Raw genomic sequence first — 23,695 nt, forward strand, 5'->3', positions numbered from 1 at the left:
GTTTTGGACATTTTTGTTATATGAATGGAGAGATATCCTATATGATCCACAATCAACTAGTTTCAAAATGATGCAACTGTCCATCAGACCATGTGATTTTACATCAGATCGCTAGATATATTCACATATGTACAGTATTGTTATGCATTTAAGTTGAATTAATCAGGCTCGCGGATGTTGAGATATCGTAACCGGAAAGTGAACAAGAATTTTTTTGTTTATCTAGGAATTGTTTGGAGTATTTCTTTAGGAACGATTTTATTTAAATCACAAATAGGAAAGGTTAATTTATATATTTAGGAATAGTGTGATTTATATTTATCTAGGAACGGTCAAATATTTAACAATCAATTATAGATGTGATTTTCCTTCCACTTTTTATCTGGCGCCAAAATTAATTTATTTGGAACTAATTTAGGAACGTTCAATTATTTTGACTATTCCTAGCTTTTGATTTTTCTCATTTTTTAGGGGAAATTACAGATTTAGTCCCATAGGATAAGGTAGATCTCACTTTCGGTCCCTTGCTTTTTGGGGCCAACAGTTTTAGTCCATTAATTTTATGAAATTAACACATTTAGTCCCATTTCATCTCGAAACTGTAAAAGTACACCCAGCTTGCAAGAATGGTATCAGAGCCTAGGTTTATTGAAGAAATATATGATCATATTATATTTTGATATTATCCACTAATGGAGGAGACTTTTCAAGAAAATATGGAACCGAACGAAAGTTCGAGTTACTGTGAAAACAGGGAATATTTCCAAACTCTGGAAATACAAAGAAGAGAATTTCTCAGGGAAATTCTTGACAAATGTGACAATGGTCCCAAGAGGATTGACCCGAAGCTTCTCACGCCAGAAGAAAAACAAGAATGGCTGAGAAATTTCGAAGTTCGACAAGTACTACCAGGAAATGCAGTGAGACGTCTACACTCCACTGAAGTCCATGGTAGAATCCCAGCCAGGAGAAACGGAACGGGTAAATTCCTTCATAATTTCAGTTCAAAAAATTATGACTGATTGGAAAGAACTCGAGCCAGATACATCAAAGATCTCCCAAGATCTGAGGGAGATACAAAAGACGGTTCAAGACTATGGACATAGGTTAATACATATACCTATGAAAATAGAATCTTTGAGCCAAAAGCTGGACGAGATACTTAAGATCCTTCCGGATCTACACAAGGGCCTTACAGATCTGAGGATAGAAATTACAGATCTAAAGAAAAATCAGAGAGAGAGCCCTGAAACATCTAGATCCAGACAGGAGCGAATCAGGGACGCCCTCGGAACAGTACCCCTTCTACACTAGAAAGGGAAGGCCACGGAGATTCCAAAACCAAAGTCAAGAGAAGATCTGATCATTGCATCTATCAGATCTATAAAATAATGGAGGTAACAAGAGCAGATCTTTCAGATCTACAAGAACTGGCGGAATCCTTTTCCCAACTCGGGATCGTGGATTTAGTCAATATCCAAACAAATGAGCTCACTCCAGCACTACCACCGCTGGAAGGAAGTACATGTTCTAATGATCCTCCACAGGATCAACCGATGAGGGAGAGTGTGGATTTCCACACTAATGCCACACCAACATTTGTGGGAACCAGATTAAAGGAAAATCCAGGAAGAAATCCAAAAAGGGTGCCGGAGAATACACCTTGGGCAAGGACCATGCTACAGCCCTTACATCCATACGGCGCTATACTAAATCTGGATATTATCGATTTCCGAAATATCGAGAAATTGATAGACGAATGGGTTGCAGCAATCAAGATAGCAGCAACTACCCTGGAGCTCGACAAAGAAAATTTCATAAAACTTGTAGAGTTGAGCTTGGAGGGATCTGTAAAAATCGGATGGGATAATACCCCAGAAGATACCAAAGCAAGCATCCTTGCCGGAGATTCGAAAGGCGCGATAGCTGACCGGCTAGGAAGGCTTATCAAGATACACTTCATCGGAGATGGATATTTCGAAGGAAGCAGGGCAGAAAAAGCTAGGGAATATGCACAAGCTCTTTTCAGCCTCGAATTAAGAAGTATTTGCGCAGTAGATGAATACATCTATTGGTTCCGCAAGTATTTCTTCCAAAGTGGAGTAGCAACAGAAGTAGCAGCTCCAATGTTCTTCGCAAAAATATGCAGTCCATGGAGGGAAATGTTGATTCAATCATACAAAGTACCTGAAGGACAACTAGATTCAGTGGCACGAAGAATGTCTTTCCTTAAAGACAAGTTGAAGGATTGGTGTTATCAAGCATCCATCCAGAAGAACATGAAAAGACTAAGAGGTAAAATCAAACGAACCCCTCTCTGTTGTGATAATAATGATTTTCCAACTATTATAGGAGAATCAAGTGAGCCAAAGAAAAGGAAGAAGCAGAATAATGACTCCTACACTAGGAGCTCCAGAAGAACTTTTTCCCGACGAAGATCATGGTGGTCCAAATCCAAAGCCAGAACATACAAATTTGGACAAAGAACGGGACCAACAAGGGTTTCATCCCAAGGATCTAGATGAACAGATGCAAGATCCACCGGAAGAACCCCTACAAGAAGAACTTTCAGACGAGCCCATACCCGAGCCAATGAAAGTTTTAAAGATTGCAATTGCTGGACTTGCGGAGCAAAAGGACATATATCTCCCGATTGTCCGCAAAAACGTGGTGAATTAAGAAAATTTGAAGCCACGAATGACATCCTAGATGCAGTTTACTATGGTGACTTGGTACCCATCTACCAATTCGAAGATCTTCCTTCAGACGAAAGCGTCTATGAGGAGGAAATAGAGACTGATTCGGATGGATCTTCAACTGAGTCAGAATAACTACAACGAAGGAGATAGGCTTCAAACATCCGAAAGCCTATCAGGATTCTTTTCCAGAATGACGGTGTCAAACAAAACCATGGAAAGAATCATGCGGCAAGATTCCAACCTCAGCCCATATGATGGATTTAGGATTGGAGGAATTGGGAAAGTCCTGAACCAGATAGGACTAAACCAAAGGAAACATCACATAATCTACAAAGTAAGTTCAGGTGAGTTTGCTATACCTATGGAACTTACTGGTAATGTGATGGAAATGCAGTTAATTCCTAAAGAAGAAATTCTTGAAGAATTGAGTAAGCTTAGAGAAGAAGTAGCCATTACTATGAAATGGATCCACATAGGAACTATTGAAGTAGTAATAAAAGCAACTTTTAAGGAAGGAATTGATTCAGAAATACATTTATCAATAATGGATAGAAGAATCAATAACTTAAGAGATGGTTGTCTTGGAACAATGATAGGTAACTTGTATGCAGGAAAACTGATGTTTGACATTCATCCTAGGATTGCATACAACCTAGCAGACCAAGATTTTAGTAGAGTCTTAACCCTTCATCAAGATTTTAAAAGAAAAGATCTAATGAGAGAAGGAAATAGACCGTATTCTATAACTTATAGAATTGCATATGCACTTTCCAATACGCATCATTCAGACTTATTTCTTAGGAAAGAGTATATTGAGATTCCTAGAATTTTCAAGGAATTCGCCAAAGTCATGACACCAGACCCTATTAGAATACCTAGAATAGGTGGTGTTGATATTATTATAAAAGATCACCCAGTCTTAGATCGAACACTTAACTCTAGGACTGAGTTTAATAGTCGAATGTCCTTTTCGGAAGATAGGATTATAGGCTACAAAGGAAAGGAGAAAGAGTTACTAAAAGCTTTAACTCCTCAAGAGATTAGGGTTGATAACGTAAAACTTAGATGCCCTGAAGGATGGAAAGAAATACAAGTTATATTCGACATCACTAAGAAAGAAAACCTTTTTCCTTGTGATGACTTATATCATTTGCAGCAACCTGTTGTTGGAAGATATGAGGGCATGCTAGAAATAGCGGGCCATGAAATTTTAGTTGCAGGTGTTGCAGGAAGAGAAAATGGGAATATGACTTTGGGGTTAAGTTTCCTCGAAGATCATAAACCATGGGGAAGAAAAGGTAATGGAATGGAATTCAGTCTTGATGGTGTCACCATAAAGATTGAATGACGAGTCCCTTTTCTATATACATATCTGTTGGTATATTGTATGATCAATATAAGACGGAGTATTTTGCAGCTTATATTGATTCAGGATCAGGTATTTGCACGGCAAAACCTGGAGTTTTCCCTAAGGAAGCAAGGGAAACCTTACCCGTCATTGCAGGAAGGGATTTTTCACAAAAAATCCTGATACTCAATAAAGGAATACGAGAAGCCAAGATCCTGATTGGAGGAGCATTCGGATCATCCTGGTTCAGGGTAAAAACACCTCCTATCTACTTTCATGATACAGGGGCCGATATCTTGTTAGGTAACAATTTTATTCAAACATTTGCAAGATATATGCAGGATAATCAAAAGAATCTGTTGATCTTTACTACTAACTGTGGTAGTGAGATACAGGTGTTGCGAAGAGAAAAGGCATTTAATAGGATAATGCCAATAAATTTTCGCAGCAAACGTGGTGATTTTGATGCCAAATTAACTCATCCAAAAATGCAGGATAAAAGAAAATTTGGTAAGGTCCTTTTGTCTTTCAGGCAACAGGGACTCATAGACAGCGATAGCTTCTATAAGGAATCCGAGGAGGAAATCCTGAACTTCAGCGAGCAGACTTTCTCTTGAGAATGTCAAGAGGCTTATCCAGAGGAACTTCAGCGAAAATCCTCTGGCTTGGTGGGATAGGAACAAGATCGAAGCTACTCTGAAGGTCAAAGAAGAATGCAAATACGAGTATGTTAGATACAAACCTATCCAGATGAACATGAAAGATAAGAAGGATATGCAGATGATAATCAAAGAGCATATCACTCTTGGACTCATCGAGCCTGGAATATCTACCTATAGTAGCCCTGGATTTTTGGTAAGAAACCATGGCGAGATCAAGAGAGGTAAACCCAGGTTGGTAATTAACTATCAAGGCATTAATAAAATTTTAGAGTTTGATGGTTATTACATTCCTAGTAGAGAACACTTAATTGATTGCATTAAAGGAGCAAAAGTGTTTTCTAAATTCGATTGCAAATCTGGTTTCTATCAGATTAAAATGGAGAACGAATCAAAGAAATTTACTGCATTCTCCACACCACAGGGACAATATATCTGGAATGTGCTTCCAATGGGTTTAGCAAATGCACCCCAGATATTTCAAAGAAAAATGGATAATCTTTTTAAAGATTACTTCGAATTCATGTTTGTCTATATTGACGACATATTGATTGCATCTAAAAATATGAAAGAACATATTAGACATCTTGAAATATTTTCTGATGCATGCTATAGGGAAGGTTTAGTACTTTCTGAAAAGAAAGCTACTATTGCAGTCAATAAGATTGAATTTTTAGGAATCCTTATTGACGAAACAGGAATTGAGTTGCAAGACCATATTGTGGAAAAAATCCGCAATTTTCCAGATGTACTCAAAGATAAGAAGCAATTGCAAAGCTTCTTGGGAGTCGTTAATTTTGCAGGAATCTTCATTAAGGATCTTGCAAGATACAGAAAGGATTTCCGACCACTTCTAAAAGAAACGGAGAGTTCAAAGTGGAAATGGGAAGAAATCCACACCGAAAGGGTTCGTGAGCTGAAACAAGTTTGCAGTAACCTTCCAAAACTTGCTATACCGCAAGACAGGGACGAATTGGTAGTCTACACAGATGCCAATGATTACAGATGGGCAGCAGTGCTCATGAAGAAAACAACTACAGGGGAAGAACCCTGTAGATATACCGGAGGGTTGTTCTCAGAACAACAAGCCAAAGTTTGGCACATAAATGAGAAAGAATTCTTTGCGGTTTGGAAGGCTTTCAAAAAATGGCCTTTATTTTTACTTGCGAAAGAATTTACTTTAAAAGTTGATAATACTAATGTCAAGGCTTTCTTAAAAAATAAATTAGAATAAAAAATAGAGAAAGCTCGTATTATCAGATGGCAAGCAGAATGCCAATATTATTGTTATAATATTGTCGTTATAAAATCTCATGAGAATGTTCTTGCAGATTTCCTGACAAGAGATGGAGGCATCTGAAGCAAACTCCATCATGCTGAGACTCAGGCACCTCCGAGAAAACCTCGAGGAGCTTGACAGAAAGTTCGGACAGCTAGCAGTTAATGCTCAGGTTGCCGGACAAATCCAAAGAGCTGATCTAGACACGGTCCAGGTCGCAATAAGGAGTTCCTTATTAGCATCCACTTCGCTATGGAACGACTTACGAGAACCAATTCGAAAGGCATCACCTTCGGGGATGACTCGCGAGTTGAGGGAGCATGACCCAAAACATGCCTTTAGAGTACAGGGCTCTACACCTGTAGCGTCGGATTCAAGTACCGATTGCACAAGGCCATCACCAGACTCTGGTGAAACGGCAACAATTGAGTCTCAGGAAGTGCAAACTCCTGTTGATTCAAGTCAACCCAGCACCTCAGGGGTTAAAGAGGGAGAGATTAGCCTTAGGCCAATGACAGGCACCTTTAAGGCTAATACTAATGAAGTAATATCTTCTTCTGCTTGGCAGGATTATCAGCGTATGTGGGAAAAATTAATTTCCCGCAAAGGAGTCAATCCAGGCAAGACCATTATAGAAACGACCGGAAAATATAACAGAGTCTGGATGTTAGAAGGGTCTAAACCAGAAGAGGTCAGAGAATGGTATGATTTTGGAGCCCTTGCTTCAGTTCATACTATGTCACCGAGTTTTCCGGAACTCTCGAAACTTCCGGAGTGGATTAGTGGGGCGGTCTTTGATTCATGGCAAAACAACCCCCACTTGAAAAGAGGTGATGTTCTGGAGATAAAATTTGTTTCAGTAGCTCCAGAAACTGCAGGAAGAGGGTCTCATCCAACATTCCATTTCATGAAGCTGCAGAGGCCAGATATGGTAGCTTTCAACAAAATCAAAGCTGCCTCAGGAGAGGCTCCCTTGGTATCAGCCATTAGCGAAGATAGTATCTCTACCAGGAGAGCTTGGGGACTATGGGTTTGTCTCACAGAGATGGACAAAGTCAAGTATCCATTCAAGATTTTCTCAAACAAAGTGAATGGATCATTCCTGTTAAATTCTATGACAGGAAAAAGCACGGAGTTTGCTGAAAGCCTATTCGAAAAGAAGAGGATGTTAATCTGGGAAAATAAGCTGCCGGCAACCGAAACCACAAGGATGAAGACGTGCAATATGTTGCATGTTGGGCAATGGCATAACCATTTGTGCCCTTGCTGCGAGAAACAAGAAAAGCCCCTATTCGGGACAAAGATTCGGGTCACGAAAAATAAACCCGAACCGGACCAAGATAAAGGAAAGAGAAAAATTTTTACCAAGAGAAGTAAAAGTTAAACGATGTAAAAAATCGAGAGGATAAGACTGTCGGCAGAAAAAGCCAACAGACAGCCAAGCAGCCAACTGGAGATCATGTGACCGACAAACCATTATGACAGACAGCTGGAAATCACAAGGAGATGACGAACGCAATGGCGTCATCATAAAAACAAGTTTGGAGTTCGTATTTGAAGTCCGCGGACGCCTATAAATAAAGATGCAAGGAAGCAGAAGGGGATCATCAGAAAACTTCTCCTACTCTTCAAAAGCATTAGAATTCTGAGTCATTTTTCTGTAATATTTCAAATTTTCAGTCTATGGGGGTTTCCCCAACAAGTCAAGTCCTCTACACCATGAGAGGCTAAATAGTTGTTTCCTCCATCGGAGGCATAATATCTATGTAATATTTCCTATATTTCTTCAATAAAAGATAGGCTTTTGTTCAACTTGTTATCCAAAATTCTATTAAGACCCTGTATTGGAATCCCTTTCACGCCCTAAGGTAGGAAACGAAATAGGGCTATGCTGTTTTGTTACTGAAGGAGCCACTTTCCTGCGAACCATCTGCTGCGGTAGTGTGGTTGGAAGAAGTCCGTAAAATCGAGGACGTGGAGTACCCGGAAACAAAGCGGTCAAAACAAGGTATGAATTTATGGGGTTTTAATTTATTTCGGAAGCATGTTGGGCCTATTCCTAAGCATGAGGGGTAAAAACAAATTACAAAAGAAAGGTGATTATAGGATCAACAGTGTTAAATTTTGGAAACCAGGGGACCATAACTGTCGACCATACAAAGCGTGGGACTAGAAGTGATAATGGCCTTATCTAACGGGACCAAAAATGCAATTTTGCCCATTTTTTATGTAGAATATTGTAATATTTTTAGGAACGGTTTTTATTTATATGTCCGTTCCAAGTAAAAATTTAATATTATTCCCGTTTATTGAGGAACTGTTAAATAATAGGAACGGTTCAATTTAGGACCGTTCCTGTTTGTAACAGAGTTAGGAGTGGTTTTAGGATCACAAATTAGAATTGCCCGTTAATTTATAGCTGTTGTACTCTTTTTGGAACGATCTTAGTAATACAATATTAATAATACACATAACCGTTCCAAATTGGAACACATTTAGGGATGGTCTTAGTAACACAACAGTTTTCAAGTAGAAATCTAACTTAGGAACGGTTTTTGTAATACTAAACTAGTTGCTCACTCACACCGTTTCAAAATTGCACCTCATTTTGGAATATATTTTACTAACTGTCATTTTTTTTACATCAATTGTCTCACATATAGGAGCGATCAACTCAAGATTGTCCCTAACTTTATTAATGCGTTCTAGAAAGAGTTTCAATTATTTACCGTTACAAGTTCGGAATGGTCTTAGGAACAAAAATTGTAACTATTATTTTGAAATATAATTTGTAAATATTTTTCTGTTCCAAAAAAATTACACACAAAAAATATGGATCATGACATCATCAATCACTTTCCATTCCCCTTGAGTTCCAATACCTGTTTCAATGTGGCATAGGCTTTGGAACTATCATAAGATCCGTACCAAATCTCACTTTTTTTTTTATAGTGGTAAATGACTAAAGTTTAAGGGTTAGAGGGTCTTCGAATGGGATCATGTAGATCAGAAAAAGTTTAAGCTAGCACATGCATTTTAATTTGGTCATAATGTAGGCTCTTCGTGAATCTTAATTATAACATGAAAACATATAAGGAAAGACATTGCGATTGATAGCTTAACTCCAATGCTACAAGTACAAATTTCAGTTGTGCATGAGGCAGTTAAAGCACTAAATTGGTTGGAAAGAATTAAAATTGATTGAGAACAACATCCTCCAAGAAAGTTCAAGCACAATGAATTCCAGTATATGCAAGAAGAAGGAAAAGTTAACAGTATGAGCGTTTTAACAATTATATTGACTAATGTCACCATGAAATAAGGGTGCCTAATGTAAGTTAGTTTAACCTGATTTCTCTTACAGATAGCTAAATAAAGTGTGTATAGCAAAAAGGGGATAATTTTACTTGTGATACTATGATGCAATTTGAAATCATCTACTAAAAAAAAAATGCAGGATTTAGGGGAATAACACGACCGTTCCAAAACCCATTTCTAATTGGGACGGTCATTGGAACTCCTGAGGAACAGAGTGAGGTCGCTCACGTTACAATCCTCTCATATTTTATCCTTTATTGTGGAACAACGAAACCGTTATAATAGTTGTTCCAGAAAATGAGTTACAAGATGTGTTTCTAGTATTGTGCTAAAAGTGAAATGATTAAGTATTGTAACAAAGTTTGGAACTCTTTTATAACCATAGGAATGGCCTACCAATGACAGATGAGTACCGTTCCAAAATGAGGTCCAAAAACCATTTAAAAATGGAGCAGTGGAAAAAATCATTCCAAAATGAGTTACAATTTGAGACGGTTTAGTTCTTAAAAAAGCTTGTATTACAATACCCTTTCATAAGTATGGTCTTTGTGGGATGTAGTTTGTGTTCCAAATACCGTTTCAAAGTGAGATACAATTTGGCACGACTTCAATAGATAGAAAATATTGTACTACAAGACTCATTCCAAGACCTAAATTTTAACGGTTATTTTTGTGTTCCAAATTGTGTTCCAGTTAACATCTTTCTGTGAAGTTCCAAACTAAATGATATTTTTGTAAAATCTGCAATAAGAACGATTATTTCAAATTAACCGTTTCAAATCTAATTCCATAATAATTTGGAATAGCTACTTTTCAAATTGCCCGTTACGAAATTAGGTTCCAACATAATATAGCATGGCACCTTCTGAAAAAATAGGTGGGAAATTTAAAACTTGAAATAGTTAAATTTTCTAAACCGTTCCAAAAAATATTTTTGATTCACCGTTCTTAATTGTATTTATCAACGATTTCAATTTTTAGATTATCATAACCGTTACAAATGTAACTCATAGCCATTCCAAAATGTGTTTAAAAATATCTAGTATATGTTCTGGTTATGTGTAAAAGTTTCACAGCGAAAGCATAAAGGAAGAAACTTCTTTCTTCATTGATAGCAAATCTTTAAAGCAAGAATCAAGAAGTGTATTTACAGTGGAAAACTTCACTGTATTTCTCTCCAGCTGAGGAAGACGATGACAGAGCATAAGTTTCCCAACTACATTAACTAACACGCGTTTCCTAACTAAAAGAAGCGCAAACGCGATTACAGTAAAATACGATTACAAGGCTGAGCTCTGAACTTATAAAGTCGCACTTTATATTCTTCAAAGAAAAAATGTTGTTCTTCATATTACATTTTCATCTGCCTGAGGATTCTCCTTTCTCCTTATTCATAACTGTTGTTTACTGTTGTAGCTGCAAGTAACCTTTCTTTACATTCCATCGTCAAGTGGAGCTTATCAAGACATTGACAAGATTCAACTTGGAAACTAGAGACATAAACTTGGGACCTAGTAGTATCTTGGTAAAGATGTCAGCAGGTTGATCACGAGAGGCAATGTGCATAGGGGCAATGAATCCTTGCTTGTACTTGTATCGAACCAAATGACAATCTATTTCAATATGCTTAGTCCTTTCATGGAAATCTGGATTTGCTGTTATGTATAAGGCCGCCTGATTCTGCCGTAGACCTGGAAACTATTGTTTGTTTCTTGGTTTTCCATGAGACTAAGCTATTTCCTAAAAATATGCAATATCCAGCTAAAGATCTTCGTGTCTTCTTGCAAGTAGCCTAATCAGCATCACGAAAGGCCACTAATCCAAAACTGTTTTCTGAGTTGAAATGCAATCCCCTGTTTACAGACCCTTTTAAATATTTCATCAAATGCAACGCTGCTTGCAATGACCCTTGCATGGATGTTGCATGTATTGGCTTAGTTGTTGGGTAGCATGACAAACATCAGGCCTAGTAAAGCCTAAATATAGTAGTCTACCCAACAATCTTCTGTATGATTCTGGATTGGACAATCGTTCCCCTGCTGCTGCTGTAAGCTTTAGGCTTGCTGGAAATGGTGTGTTGGCAGCCTTTGCTTGTGATAAACCTGTATCTGATATAATGTCTTCCACATACTTGCTCTGAATTATGACAATCCCTGCATTAGACCTGGCAATTTATAAACCAAGGAAAAATTTGGCTATTCCCAAATTTTTAATTTTAAACAAGTTATGTTGTTGGTTTTTAATTTCTGTAATTGTCTTCTCACATGGACCTGCAAGGAGCACATCATCTACATATACAAGTAGGCAAAAGAATCCAGTGACAGTATGTTTAGTAAAAAGACAATGATCAACTTCAGATTGAACAAAGCCAAGATTTTCTAATTGTTTTGTGAATTCTTAGTTCCATTGTGTCCATATCATCTTGTGAAAGTTTTTCAGTAAATTTATTGTTTGAGATTTTTTCTGCATAAGATATGTCCAAGTACACCTACTGTGATCATCTACAATGGTTTACATGTATGTACATTTGGAGATAGAATATTCATTATAAGGACCCCACAAATTAACATGCATCAAATCAAAACATTCTGCAGAATATGAGTTAGAGAAAATGGCAGCCTCTGTTGCTTTGCTTGAGGACAAACTTCACATGACAAATTATGGTTCTTATTCTCCTTTAACAACCCTGTATGTATCATAACATCACGTGACAAATGTCCTAGCTTATATGCCATGTTTTTGGTTGTACAGATGACACATTTAGCCCAATTTCTCTCTAGTTACACAAGGTTCCTTCTATGTATTTCTTCCCAAAGCATTCTTTTCTGAGGATATACAATTTTCCTACTAAGCAAGCTGTGGCAATGACATCCTTAGTCTTGTGGTCCTGCATAACACAATAAGATTAAAAATTTTAAATCTTGTTGATGATGTGCTACATAATTTGCTGACAGATAGAAGATTAAACTTAAGGTTTGGAACATTTAATGTATTTTCTAATAGTATCTTGTTGCTGAGTTTAATATTTCCAGAACTTTTAACTTGATGTCTAGTTTCATCTGCCAGATGGATATAAGTATTCAATATAAGTGTCTTAGGTTGAACAAATGTTAGATCATTGTTGCACATATGAGTTGTTGCACCATTGTCTATTATCCATGCATCAGAAGTCCAAGCTTCAAAAGAATGATGTTCAAGACACTTACCTGAGAATTCTTGGTTGCCTCCATTTGTTGCTGTAAGTGTCTGAGACTTCAATCCTCCAAGAGGTTTATGGAGTTCTGTTCGTACTAACTCTGCTATTGCTTTCCCGTTTACTGCATTGTTCACCTTCTCATTTTCTTCACTGACAGTAGTAGCTTTATTTGTGATGGTTGTGTTTCTTTTCTTTTGTTCCGAGAATGTCTTATACCATTTTGGATAATCGTGGATCTCAAAATACACCTCCTTTAGGTGTCTTGTCTTGCCACATTCTTTACAAATTTGTGATCTTTTTATCCACAAAATTCCTTTTTCTTTGAAAATTTCTTGAAGGATCAAGTTTCTTATACACTTGCATGGCCATATTCTGGGATGTGTAGTGTTGTCCTGCACTTATTTCTTTCTGCTTTTCAACTCTAAGAGCCATAGATTATGCTTTACTAACACTAGGCAATGGCTCCATCACAAGAATCTGGCTCTTCACATGATCATAGGTTCATTTAAGCACATAAGAAACTGTATTAGCTGCTCTGCAATTTTGAGATCAGTAGCTTCTTTAGCAGCTCCACATGTGCATTTAGGAGTGTGTGTAATACAAGTCAACTCATCCCAAAGCACTTTTAGCTTAGAAAAGTATGATGACACTGATATGAATCCGTGCGTCAGTGAAGCCATTTCCTTCTTTAGCTAATAAACCATAGGACTATTGCTTTGTCCAAAGCGGTTCTCCAATTCGACTCAAAGTTGCCTTGATGTATTTGTGTATATAAAACTTTCCACAATGTCTCTTGACATGGAATTTAATATCCACGATGTGACCATACAGTCTGCCCTGATCCATTGCTGTAGCTCCTTGGTATTTTCATCTAGTTTTTGTCCTTCCCCATTGATGAAACTCAACTTCATCTTGCCTCCTAGAGCCAACTTAATCGATCTGCTCCATGATAAGAAATTCGACCCATCCAACAAGGTAGTGACAAGACTCATCCCTGGATTATCACTTGGTTGTAATTTCAAGATTTCAGGATCCTCTCCCATACTTGAAATTGCGGATGATTCTTGAAATCAAGAAAGTGAGCTGCCTTAATTTCTTTATTCGACAGAAGTCAGAGATCATCAATTGATGGCTTTGATACCATGTAAAAAGTTTCACATCCAAAGCATAAAGGAAGAAACTTTTTTCTTTATTGATAGCAAATCTTTAAAACAAGAATCAAGAAGTGTATTTATAGTAGAAAATTTCACTGTATTTTTCTCCAGCTAAGGAAGACGATGACAGAGCACATATTTATACATAAGTTTCCCAACTACTTTAACTAACACACATTTCCTAACTAAAAGAAGCGAAAACACGATTACAGTAAATCACGATTACATGGTTGGGCTCCCAGCTTATAAAGTCGCACTTTATATTCTTCAAAGGAAAAACGATGTTCTTCATATTACGTTTTCTTCTACCTGAGGATTCTCCTTTCTCCTTCTTCATCAAGAAGTGTATACTGCTGCAGCTGCAAGTAACCTTTTTTTACATTATGATAATTCAACATTTGCGAATTGGATTAGTTCCAAACTTAAACATGTATAAGATTATGTCTATTTGAATGTATGTAACAGTGTGATTTAAAATCGCATGGTTTGATTGAATGTTGCACCGTTTTCAATATTTTTTAATATTAACCAGATATGATATCTCAATATCTGTGTAACAAAAATGTCCAAAACTTCATAGAATATAGTCTTTTATTTTTTAATCATATCTAACGGTCTGATCAAAATTTTAACGGTCTGATTAGGTGATGCAGTAAAATAATATAAAATGTTAGTTATATCTATGTAATACTAACAAATTTGAAAATGCAAATATATTTCATATAGTGCACATATATCAATCTCATGAAAAATATTTTATGTTCTCAATAGTCTTAATCCATTCATTGTATACTTTTCTTTGCTCATTAATGTGTCCGGTATGGATTTTTCTTAATTTTTATTTATTTTTTTTAAAAATAAATATTTATTTGAAAAATTATTAGGAACGGTTATTTAACATAATAGGGATCGTTACAATATTCGGATTCACAAATGACGTCATTTTTCCAAATAGGAACAGTCATTGGAATGATTTAGCTTGTAAATGATTGTTCTTATTTATTTTATCGTTGGAACATCATAATAAAAATGACCATTCCAAAATTGAACTATAAATCTATCCCTTACAAAAAATTTTACTCTTTCACTCACAATCTCTTTCTCTCTCTCTGTCTCTTTCTCCTCCCCCTCCACCCCCATCGGTCTCCAGCCACCCACCACCAGTTGCCCGCCATTGCCGCCACTAGCCCACCAACTGCCATCACTCGTCCACCACCGTGCACCCAAAACAAGGTTAGTTATTTTATTTATGTATATAATGTGTAATTTTTATGTCACTTTTTGGACGAATTATTGTAGGTTAAATGTATAATTTTTTGGGCTAATTATTGTATGTCAATTTTATAAAAATTTATGATTTTCACTGATTTTCAGTAATTTTTTCAGATTTTTCTGTAATTAAAAATTTAGAATGTATGTATGATTTTTCATATTTTTTTGTCATTAAATTTTTTGGATTCTTCAGATTTTTAGAATGTGCAATTTTTCTAAATTTTCTGAATTTTTTTTTTGAGAATTTTCTAATTTTGTTTTGCAATTTTTTGATTTTTCTGAGAATTTTGATCAGATCGTCAGATCAGATCAGATCAGAATTTTTTTGAGAATTTTCTAATTTTTTGTTTTACTTAATATTTATTCAATTAATTAAACTCATACATATAATTAAATTTAATAATTGTTATAATTTTAAATTATTAGTTAAAATTATATAATTAAAAATTATTAGGAATAATTTCAGTAGTTGCAAACAAAATATTAAAAATTTCAAAAATAATACCGTTCAAAAAATTATTGCTAAAACAGTTCTAAGAAAGTATTCCTAAACAACAATTTTTAACTGTTCCTAAACATATTCCAACTCAAACTAATGCATACACCACAATGTGTTCTATGAAATACTCCTAAAATAGTTACAAGAGAGTGTTCCAAATAAATAATAAATCGTGCCTAATAATATTCCAAAAATACGCACAAAACAATTCCAATGACCATTCCTAAATATATCAGCATCTTAAATAACAACAGTTCCAATTTTCAGCCGAACACATTCCAAAAATCGTACCAAAATATCACGAATTTATTTATACAATAGGCTAAAAAGCCCCCTCCTATTTTGTTTTAGTCAGCAAAAAAACCCCATTCTGTTAGAAACTAACGGGAGGTGGAGAAGACGCACGTTCGCTGCGTTTGGTAGTGTTTTTTTGCGATTTAAGTTGATATTTAATGACTTTTTGGACCAAAATACCCCTCTATGGGTCTATATAATATGCAAAGGGGTTTTTTGCTTATTTTGTGTCTTCTTTTGCCATTTCTCACCCTAAAAAAAATAATTGTTAAATTTTACCATATTAAATTTAAGTTTAAATTCAAAGAATTTTATATTTGTTAATTGTTAAATCCAAAATTATTTTAATTAATTAAAATAAATATTTAATTACAGTAATTATCATTGTAATGTATTCTTAATTAGTTAAAATAATTAATTATTGTAATTATTTAAGATATTCTTAATTAACTAAAATATATTAATTAATATAATTAAAATTAATTAAAAAAATTACAAAAAAAAAAGAAGAAGAAGTCAGACGGCGAAGCATTCGCGGTGCTCAGCGATCGGAAAACAGAAATGCATGTATAGAGTTGACGAAAATCAGTGGGAGGGGGCTCATTCGATTCGCAAGGAGGAGACGAAGCGATTGGTGGTGGTCCACGACCGTGGGTCGCTCCGGTGACGGCGAATCGACGGCGAAAAGCTTCGGTGGTCGTGGTGGTAGCCCATCGTCTATGATTGATGAAATTCCAAATTGTTTGAGGGAAAATGTTCGCCTCATCAAGAGGATTCGAATGATATGTGTGGCGCCCGGTGACTCGCCGTGACGACGCCGGAATTTTAGAGAGAAGATGGCGGTGAAATATTGGGCGCACCTATGAATTTCAAGGGTGCCGTGGTGACGCGTCTGGAGGAATTTGACCGGTCGTACGACGGCGAGTTGAACGGTGGTAGTCGTGACGGCAGACGCGCCGACGTTCGGCCGGCCGGTGGCAGCGGCGAAAGGGTGGGGGTGGGGTGGGGTGGGAGTTGTTAGTTTATAATAATAATAATAATAATGATAATGTATTTTTAAATTTTAAATTATTTTTAAATTATTTTTTTAAAATCTAACGGTTGAGATTAATTGATTAGATCTAACGATCAGTATTTGATCAAAGAAGATCCAAGTCATTAAAATAAGAAATAATATATATTAAGTAAGGGTATAACGGTCATTTTCTAAAAAATTAACGTTGTTAATTGGATTTAACGGAGAGGGGGAGATTGAGCTGAATTTTACAAAATACAGGTAGGCTTTTAGCCTATTCTTATAACAAGAGGGTTGGTTTTGCAAACTTTTTAAAACACAGGAAGGTTTTATGCATTTTGTCCCATCTTAAATAACAACAGTTTCAATTTTCAGCCGAACACATTCCAAAGATCGTACCAAAATATCACGAATTTATTTATACAATCATTCCAAAATTTATCCAGTGTGTTCTAATCAATTTTTCATATTAATGTACACTATTAGGAATGGTCAAGAACAATGTGGTACCATACCCGTTTCATTTTAAAAACAGTCTTGTACAAACCGTTCTTAATTTCTAAAAACGCCGTCTATAACGACGGAACATAAATCATTTTAAAATTGATTTCTTCAATTTCCAACCGTTCCAAAAGACAAAACAATCATTTCTAAATCTACGTCAAACCCCTCATTTTTTTATAGTGATGGCATAAACATGAACACATGAAAACTCATTTTGAATATAGATTGAATGAGTACTAATGCACCCTATAATGGCCATAAACATGATCATAATCTCCAAATAAACATCACCACAGGTCCTACTTTTCCTATACAAATAGTCTAGAACAATGAATCTTTGCCATTTTTATCACATAAAACAAAAATAGCCAAGGATATGTGATGAATAGTAATTAAGGTTAATTGTAATTTCCATCCTGTAGTTATAGCTTTCTGACATTTTAGTCCTTAAGTATTTAGGATAGCAAAATAATCCTTCAACTTTTCAATTTTTGTAAATTTGATCCTTCGATCACCTGATTTTACCAAGTTGCCTCTCACGTGATGTACTTAAATTGGGGCTTTTAATTTTATTAGTTGATATTTTCTAATGTGGCAGATGATATATTAAAAAAAATAATATTCACATGGCTTAAATAGCCACGTCATGAAGCTTAGGTGGAAGTGGAAGGAAAACAAGACAGCATGCAGGTTGCACGTAAGTCATGCAGACAAAAAAGTCCTAATCTCTATGATAAACGAGCAATTTCCCGAATTCCATATCCCAAATCCCTAATTTTCTATCAACTCACTTCACAATATTCAAATCTAAAAGTGTTAAAAAAAAGTAGTTATTTGTCTGTGTTAGAGTTTGAACAAGCATCTAGCTAGTGTGAGGACAAGGAAAAGTGCTGTAATGGTGATGAAAAGGCCTGCAAGGCATGTGTCTCTGCCCCCACCTCAATATCGTAAGATTCCCGCCTTTTTTTACTTTTTTTCGGTTTTATATTTGTCAAAGATGGTAGATGTTAACTTGGCATGATTTATTCGAATTTTAAGTGTATGTGGTCCATTTATGCATGTATCAGTGTATATATGTGGTCTCTTGAAACTTCAATGTTTTTTTACTGTTTAGAACATGTGTTGTTGCTTTTACTGTTCAGTGATTGTATTTTTTTTGTAAATTGTATGCAGATCCAGACAGTCATTCAATGACACCGTCTTTGTATTACGGTGGTGAGGTTAGACGTTTGCCTCATGCCATGTATGTGGGGGGAACTGTTGATAAATTTGATTATGTTTAGCCAAGAGAGTGTTGCTTGGAGACTCTGAACATGTTTTGTTATGGTGTTGGGACAGAGAGCGATAGGAGATATTATGTAATTGTAAACAAAGGCTTAAGTTATTGATAGATAACAAAGGCTTATGAAGAATTTAAAGGAAAGGAAACTGACTATTTATGGTAAAAGTGACGACAGATGGCTGAAGTGGGTGTTATATTTTTGTGGACCAAGTGTTAGAGACCCACTTATCCGGTTCACTCGGACGGCCCACTATTCGACCCACGACCCGTTCGACCCGATCCGGACTGCTCCACCACTTAATCGGGTAACCTTAGTTTTGTGTCCTCATCTTTCTTCTCTCCTTCAACGCCGAACTTCTCGGTCTCCAGCTTCCATGGGAGTCTTCCTTAGCCAACGAAATGGCTTAAGGAAGGACTCTATTGCTGTCCTTATCTAGAAATCTTCACCCTTTGTAAAGGGCTTCTCCCCTCTCGGCCAAAGATAGAAAAAAACCAAACAGCTTACTTCTACTCTCCAACATTCTTTGTGAATCTATGTGATTAAGGTCTCTGTGACCAAGAAAGAGAGGAATCTGTGTGATCGAGAAACTAAACCTGTTCTGGTGTTTCGGGTAGTAGAGCATCCGTGAATTGGGTTGTGGGTGCGGGACTTTTGTGATCGTGTACCCTTTTGTGTGTTCAAAGGATCTGACTTGAATCTGAGCCTAATTGTTACTGCAACATTCTTTTCGTTTGATTTGTTCATATCTTATTAATTTTGTAATCATTATAATTTCTGTAATTATTTTGGCCTATTAAGGAGTTTCGTACTCCATATTCGTTTGTAAAAGTTGGATAGGTATTTCTGATATCCACTCTACAGTGGTATCAAAGCATTGGTTGCTGATTCGTAAAAGCTCCGGTGGTGGTAAACTCTCTTAAAACCCTCTCTACATTCTCTGCATTTACTTTCTATCATTCACTATTTTTTTGGTTTTATTACCGAGGTGCGTATCCCCTTGATTACCCTCCTGGCCGGACCCTTGAGGTCGTCAGGTATCTGGATTTGGGTGTTAGGCTGGAGAGGCCTTGGCCCTGTGGTTACTTGATTTAATATTGTAGTTTTGATTTAGGTGACCTAAATCTTCCTCTGTCGTTAACTACTAATATTGCTATTAATTCTTCGATTACTCTTGATTTACTGTCTCTGGTATTATTCTCTGTTATTTAAGTATATTTTTTAATCGCTATTGTGACTAGTATCTCCGTCTGATTTGCTGTGATCGCCAACTGCTTGTGTGATATTTTTTGGGAACTGAACCACTTGGATAACATTGAAATTACTCTTTGTGATTTGTGGTTTTTCTGTCGTTAGTCCGCTGCTAAAACTTTTCTTAAGTTGTGTTAAAAGGTTTTCTAAAAACTCTAATTTTTAAAAAAATGGCCGGTTACAACTTACAACCGTTTGACGGAAAGGGTGATTTTTCAATTTGGCAACAAAAGATGAAAGGCATGATTCAGCAAAAAGTTTTCAAAGCTATAGATGGTAGATATACGGAAAACATTTATGAAGAAAAACAACTTGAAAATGATGAATACGCCTACTCTTTTATTATTCTTAATCTATCAGATAATGTTTTAAGAAAAGTAGGGAAACAAAATTTTGCAAAAGAATTATGGAAAAAATTAGAAGAGCTTTATACTGAAACTTCCCTGCAGAGTAAACTGTTCTTACTTGAAAAAGTTTTTAGATACAAACTTGATTTGTTGAAAAACATTGATGAAAAAATTTGGATGATTTCACTAAACTGTGTCAAGACATAAAGTTGACTGGTGATAAAAATATTGATGAGTACTCTCTTATTGCGTTTTGGAATACTATACCTGATACTTATTCTGATTTAAAAGCTACTATTAAATACGGTAGAGATAGCGTGAACCTTGATACTGTTGTGAATGGACTAAAAAACAAGGAGATAGACCTAGCAACAACCAACATGAGGTTAATTCTGTTAGAGGTAGGTCTAAGTTTAGAAATTCTAGCTATAGACACAACAATAGAAGCAAAACCAGAAATAGAAACAATAATAGGAGTAAATCTAGAACCAGGGATAACTCACATAGAGATGATAAAATCAGAGAAAAAAGGTGTTATAATTGTGGTTTAAAAGGGCACTATATTAAGGATTGCAGAAAACCAAGAAGGGATAACAGAGATAATAATACTGATGAAAAAAAAAGAGTGAACAATGTTGCTGATGATTCTGGTGAAGCATTTGTTGACTCTGGTTGCACTTTTCATATAAGCCCTTTTAACGATATTTTTTCAAATCTTAAAATCGAAGTCCTGGTTTTGAAAAATGGTATGAGGTTAAAGGCATTGGTGATATTTCTTTAAACTTTAATGATGGCTATAGATTCACTCTTAAAAATGTTCGATATATTCCTGAACTTAGCCATAATCTTATCTCATGTGCTGCTTTGGAAGAAGAGGGATTAGAGGGTAGATGGGGAAAGGGTTTTCATGAGAATTATGAAAGGATCTCTCATTGTTTTTAAAACTGAAAAGAAACGCAATTTATATTTATGCACTGTCTCATATGATTCTGTGGCTGCATCTGTGAATGAGCATGACAAAACTTTTCTATGGCATAAGTGTCTTGGGCATATCAGTCAAAAAGGGCTTGAATTGCTGAACAAGGAAGGTATTCTATGTGATAAGGTTGATAAATTTCAATTATGTGATGAATGTGTTATGGTTAAGCAACACCGTATGCATTTTCCTACTACTCCTTCCCCTAACCCATCTATGTTATCTTGCATTTTGGATTATGTTCATGCTGACGTATGGGGTCCTTCAAAAGAACCCACCCATGGTGGAAATAGATATTTTCTTCTATTATTGATATTTTTTTCCAGAAAAGTATTTGTTCTCTTGTTAAAACACAAATCTAAGGTTTTCAAAAAAATTTGAGAAGTGGTAAACTCTTGTGGAAAACCAAACTGGAAAAAGACTTAAAACCCTTCGCACTGATAACGGTCTTGAGTTTTGCAATTAAAGTTTTAATAATCTTTGTGATAAATTTGGGATTAAAAGGTACAGGTCAAATCCCTACACCCCTCAACAAAATGGTGTTGCTGAACGCATGAACCGTACCTTGCTTGAAAAGGTTAATTGTTTATTGATTAGTTTTGGATTGCAAAAATCCTTTTCGGGTGAAGCAGTTTTAACTGCTGCTTATTTGATAATTTGTCTCCTTCCGTGCCATTATTGGGTAAATCTCCTGAAACTATTTGGAGTGCTAAGAAGCCTGATATTTCTCATTTATGTACTTTTGGTTGCTCTACTTTTGTTCATCAGAATTTTGATAAACTTGAACCTCGTTCCATAAAATCTATTTTTATTGGTTATCCTGATGGGGTTAAAGGGTATAGGTTGTGGGTTCGTAGCCAACCTGGTTTTAAAGTCATTATTAGTAGGGATGTAACTTTCAATGAGAATGAGATGCCCTGTTTTTCAAAACTAGAAATAGAACAAAAAGAAACAACCGTTAATAAGGTGAAGGATAACCTAGGAGGGGGAGATAATTTAGAAGAAAACATTGATGAATAAAACTTGGAAGCACCTATAGAAATCAAGAAATCCCCTTAAATGATTAACAATTGGCATGAGATAGAAGTAGAAGAGAACATAGGATCCCTTCTAGGCTTAAAGATTTCCAAGTAGTATTCAATATTGAAAATTCTGAACCCTCGAACATAAACATAGCTCTTAAGTCTAAAGAGTGGCTTAGTGCCATGAATGAGGAGATGAAATCCTTAAAGGATAATCATACTTAGGATCTAGTGCCTAAACCGGAAAATTGTTCCTTAGTGGATTGCAAATGCATTTTTAAAATAAAGCAAGAAAACCCCATAAAATACAAAGTTAGATTAGTAGCCAAAGGGTTCACTCAAAAAGAAGGGATAAATTATAATGAGATATTCTCCTTAGTTGTTAAATATACCACTGTGTGTATAATTTTTGCTCTTACTGCTCATTTTTATTGGGAGTTAAAACAAATGGATGTCAAAACTGCTTTCTTGCATAGTGATCTTGATGAATGTATTTGCAACAACCGATTGGATTTATTGATAAAACCAAACCTGACCATGTTTTCCTGTTTAAGAAATCTTTATATGGTTGGAAACAGTCACCAAGACAATGGAACAAAAAGTTTGATATGTTTATGCTTTCCCTTAATTTTAAAAGGATTGATTATGATTATTGTCTCTATTTCAAATTTTTGAATGATGTGCCAATTTTTCTCGTATTATATGTCGATGACATACTCATCGCTAGTCCTAACATAAAGCTTGTCGAATCATTACAAAAGGACCTTTCCAAAAATTTTGAAATGAAAAACCTTGGTGACGCAAAAAGAATTCTTGGCATGGATATTCGTAGGAATAGAAAAGGATTTTCCATACTTTTCAATCAAAAGTCTTACATTCACTCCATTTTGAAAAAGTTTTCAATGGAAAATTCTAAGCCCACCTCTGTACCATTAGCTGCTTACTTTTAATTGTGCAAAAACCAATGTCCAAAGACCGCTTCTGAAAAAGAGAAAATGAGTAAAATTTCTTATTCAAATGCCATTGGGTCTATAATGTTTCTCATGGTATGTACTAGACCCGACATCGCATATGCAATAAGTTGTCTTAGCAGGTACATGTCCAATCCAGGACCTCCTCATTGGGAGGCTTTAAAGTGGCTTCTAAGGTACGTTCGTGGTTCCGACGATATTGGTATAAATTTCTCTAAATTCTCTAATTCTATTGATCTTGTCGGTTACGTGGATTCCAATTATGCGAATGAAAAAGATAGTAAAAAATCCACCACTTTCTATATTTTCACTTTGTGTGGCTCATGCATAAGTTGGAAGTCCCAACTACAACATATTGTTGCATTATCTACTACAGAAGCTAAATATATTGCTAAGACTGAAGCTTTTCAAGAAGCAATTTAGCTCGAAGGCCTTATTAAAGAAATTGGTTTTGTGACGCCCCAAAAATAATAATATATAATTGGGGGATTAATTGATAAATTTTTATAAGATTTAGTTAATTAGTAAATAAATTATGGGTCATTGAAATATAATAACACTTGAATGAATTAAATTGGAGTTCGTTATAATATTTTGGGTCAATTTTATAT

General features: G+C 35.7%; 2 long non-coding RNA genes across 2 annotated transcripts in view; one reads left to right on the forward strand and one right to left on the reverse strand.

Annotated features, from left to right (window-relative positions):
• LOC148789329 (uncharacterized) overlaps window positions 1-23,695 on the reverse strand; it is a 90,134-nt gene that overhangs the window by 24,087 nt on the left and 42,352 nt on the right. The gene's annotated exons all lie outside the window — the stretch shown is intronic.
• On the forward strand, window positions 14,657-22,519 carry LOC110012831 (uncharacterized). Its single transcript, XR_016064259.1, has 4 exons — window positions 14,657-14,886; window positions 17,836-17,934; window positions 18,085-18,184; window positions 18,411-22,519. It is a non-coding gene; the product is annotated as an uncharacterized LOC110012831 (long non-coding RNA).

The sequence above is a fragment of the Sesamum indicum genome, linkage group LG1 (assembly GCF_026168435.1).
Source record: "Sesamum indicum cultivar Baizhima isolate 11 linkage group LG1, ASM2616843v1, whole genome shotgun sequence".
Lineage (NCBI taxonomy): Eukaryota > Viridiplantae > Streptophyta > Magnoliopsida > Lamiales > Pedaliaceae > Sesamum > Sesamum indicum.